The sequence below is a fragment of the Cibotium barometz genome, chromosome 12, assembly GCF_041138505.1.
Source record: "Cibotium barometz isolate CiBa-2024 chromosome 12, ASM4113850v1, whole genome shotgun sequence".
Lineage (NCBI taxonomy): Eukaryota > Viridiplantae > Streptophyta > Polypodiopsida > Cyatheales > Cibotiaceae > Cibotium > Cibotium barometz.
The window spans coordinates 1,306,079-1,310,112 of record NC_141057.1 but is presented as its reverse complement, the minus strand read 5'-3'; the positions used below and the strand labels follow the sequence as shown (position 1 = coordinate 1,310,112).

Here is a 4,034-nt window from a genome sequence, read left to right as displayed (position 1 = left end):
AGCATCTTAAAGGTCTTCCAAGCAAGAACTGTGTATGCACATCTCTCCCATCTTGACCACTGCATATAACGAGATGCACCAAGTGGCCGACCAGCCACATCCCTAATGAGCTCATTCCACATAATAGGTTGTCGGTCAGCCTTATCCAAAGACCTAGGAAGCCTTTGTCGCACAAAAGATCTCATGCTTCTCCATGCTCTGACAATGGCTGCAATAAGAGGGGAAGATGGTGCCCTGATATCAGCCTCTATGAACAAAAAACGTGTGTTGGGCATCCAGTCTCTCCTGACCCTAGGTGTACATCCAGAAATCTGAGACAAGAAAAAATCCTTCCAAGGATCAAACTCTACCCGTACACCAGTCTTGCAAACCTCATACACTGACAACAGATGAAAACCAAGAGATGGGACAAAAAGAACCTAGGAGGAATGCTTCCCCCCTCTCCCATCGGGAACAATCTCTAACCTTCCCTCACTATGAAAAGGTATAGTGGACTCGTCACCAATTAGGATGTGACCTGCGTGCCTTCGAAGATCTTGTTATAACTCCCAGGAAGGAGTCATGTGCCCGGAAGCACCACTATTAAGAATCCACTCCCGAGTGTCCCTAGCGGTGAGTCAAACTGCCTCCGTGCTCGAAGAAGATAAAATGCCGGTGTCCATAATCTCCAAGTGCACAAAAGCTAGAGTCTTCACAGTAATTGCTGAGGAATCTGCACCCTTCTCGGTGCTCCGCTTAGGACATTTTCTCCATTAATGGCCTTTCTCGCCACAATTGTTACAAGTCCTCTTTGCCTTTAAGGCATCATGATCCAAGTCGGGCTCCTGCTCGGAAGACTTCTCCTGTGAAGATTTCCCTTTGCCCTTACTGGGGCCTTGCGACCGCTGGCTAGTCAAGGCCTCAGAACCTCCACCCTGTGGAGGGTTCGTAAAACCCTCTTCCTGGTCCAAGACCATAGGCACAAGCTCCTCCCATGTAATGGTGCTAAGCCTGACATTGGTGATCAAAGAGGAGTAGAAAGCTGAGTACTGCGAGGTCAAACGAGACAGCAAAGTGATTGCCATGTCCTCTGAAGATATCTCCTTCCCAGCCTGAAGAGCCTGCAACTTGTTGATGTGCTCCCGTATCGTCGAAGACTTTGCAAGATTCATCACCCGCATCTGCACTTCCAAGGAGATCCGCTTCATGGGTGATACCCTGTTATATAGAGAAGCCAAATGCTGCCAAATCCCTCTGGCCAGCGTCATATGTTTGATATGATTAATCACCTGTGGTGTGCATTGGAAGATGAAAGAACGCACACGGGCATTGACACGATCCCACAACTATGCCTAAGCCTCCCTTTCTTTCCGAGTAGAGGGTAACAGCTCCCCGTCCTCCAACTCTGGCCGTGGAACACCAACAATAATGAAATCAGCCAAGTCATAAGACTCCAATAATACAAACTCCATCATAACCTTCCAGATGCCATAGTTGGTCTCGTCCAACTGTCGATCCACCGGGAACGTGGGGAGAGTAGGGATCTTCACGTGCTTCTTAGCCATCTCAAGCAAGTCTACCATCTCGGGGGGGTTACTTTGCTCTTGTGAAGGGAAGGTGGGTGGGAAAAAAAATGAAAAAGAGGCTGCAACTAATATGCAAGGTGGCTGTCCAACGACAATGGCCACCTTCTACCCAATCTCCAAGTCCCGAACAGCCCACAGGATCTCTAATCAGCAGCAAAAAACCAACAATCCCGCAAGCTCTTCAAATCTCCCGCAAGCTCTCCAAGGTCTTCAAGAAACAGTCCCGCAAGCTCTCCAATGTCTCCAACCTTCAAGCCACCTGGGGCTCTGATACCATGTCCGAATACGCAGTGGACATGAGACAAACAGCTGAGAGCACACGCAGCAAGACTCCACGATGAAGACGAGCAAACGCAAGAGAGAACCACCAGCCTGAAAACGCAGAACTAGGTGTGGAAGAACAAACGCAGAAGAAAGAAAGAAAGAAAGAAAGAACGCTATATTAACATCTACTAGAGGCCAAACTCGACCTATGAGACAAATCAATGTACAACTGTCAATGTCTTCTGGATGTCCAGAAAAAAAAAAAGGACAAAATGAACATGAAATAAACTATGAAAGTATTGAGCTAGTGGGGGGGTGTGATGGATGGAGCACTACTGCTAGAGGCTCAGTATGCAACCTATATGCGCAGGGTATACAAGAATGCAATGCAGATCTGTCTAGCTCCAACTAGTACCCTAATGGGGGTGTAATATGTGATACATAGGCGATGGCGAGGCAAAAATACCTCGGAGCATGATCTCCGGGTGTGAGTGTAAGTGAGCTAGCCGCTCCTGGATATGGTGCTGATGTCGAGCCCGTATCTCTGTGATCTCCCTTTGATGTAGTCTGGGAGTCTGGTAGTCTGGTGCTCTCGGTCTCCGTCTGGCTCGGAGGTCCGCGGCGCGCCCAAGTGTAACCCCCTCCTGTGTCAGGGTAGGCACTGGGATAGATCTCTGGAAGAAATCAGTGAGTTGGAGCTGTCGCCCACCTCTCCCTGTGGTATGAGTCCGTAGTAGTGTCTCTCTGTGGCACTATGTCTCTAGCAAGAACTGGCCAAATCTGCGCTAGTCTGCGGACTCCATGATATGGCGGAGTGAGGGATGTCCACTAAAGATGGTGGTGTATCTCTCTCTAATGACACTATATGCTCTGCATCTGCATACATAATGTTCTTCACTCTCATCCTCGTCCTGGCATAGTCTGCATATCCTCTTTGCTCTAGGGATCCGTGCTGCCCTACCTACCTCAATCTCAAGCTGGTGTGATGACACTCTGAGCTGGCCAATCACCACTCGGGCACTGTGAGGCATGTACACATCCATGTATCCACATCTCTGTATGAATCCATCCGCTTAGATACGCATAAACTGATCTCTGTAGTGTAGCATCTTCGGCGGTAGAGGCTGACTCGGTGTAATCCAAGTCTCTTGAGTAAATCGCTGCCATAAATCCAGCCGAAGAACTCTGTTCCTCTCATTGTGAGAGAGCTGGATGTGTGGTGCATGTATATCATACTGGAAAGGTGGCAAGTGATCTATGTCAAGACCATGCTGAGTGAGCCACTGTATCATCTGTGAATACCATGATCTCCTATCTCCACTCTCTGCGAGCTACTTGGACGCCTCAAAAGCTCTATGTGAGAGTCGATCTGATGGCATATCTCTGATCCTCTGTATGAAGCAGATCGTCTGGAAGAGGGCCTCTACTAGCATAGAAGGTGTAGCAAACTCCATCCGGACAATGTCATGTGGGACGGAGGGTTTGCTGCGGATCATCCGTGAGAGCATGAGAATTTGAGGCCTCTCTATCTAAGACCATGTGGAGGTGGCGAGCCCAGGTGCCCATACTGCTGCAGCACACATCAAAGCAGGGGTGACTAGTGTGTCAAACAACCACCCCTTTGTGCGGGGCTCCTGGAAGTGTGCCTGGTGACATTGTCTCTCTAGCATGGCCAGAGCTACATACCCTCATGTGAGTCTATCTCTGGCTGCCTGTGCCATAGTAAATCTTCCTCGCGGAGTCGTAAATGTAATCCCCAGGTACACATATGAGTCTACCACCTCTACTTGTCCTCCTGCTAGTGTGAAGATGGCCTGTCCGTCGAACCGGCCCTGAGGTGTGGAAAATCATGGCCTTGGTTTTCCCAAGGTTCACTGTAAGCCCCCTCTGTGTGTGCAGAAGTCATCGAGTGCATGGAGATGCTGTTGTAGTCCCAACCGCGACTCAGAGACCACAATAATATCATATGCATATAGCATTATGTCTACTGTGGTACCTGAGATGTCTACCCCGTCCCCACCACTGTGACCAATGAAGTCAGCCACCTCATCGATGTATAGCCCAAATAGTGTAGGAGAGAGTGGGCATCCTTTCTTCACACCTATGGTGCTAGCAATAACATCAGATAGCCCCCCGAGGCATCGTATGTGCCTGAGGACCTGCTCATATAAAGCATAGATGCCCCAAACCATCTCTGATGGGATC

At 49.2% G+C, this 4,034-nt stretch overlaps 1 pseudogene; it reads right to left on the bottom strand.

Moving 5' to 3' along the window:
• Window positions 1-2,009: 2,009 nt before the first annotated feature.
• LOC147632931 (uncharacterized) lies at window positions 2,010-3,808 on the bottom strand (annotated as a pseudogene).
• Window positions 3,809-4,034: the final 226 nt, after the last annotated feature.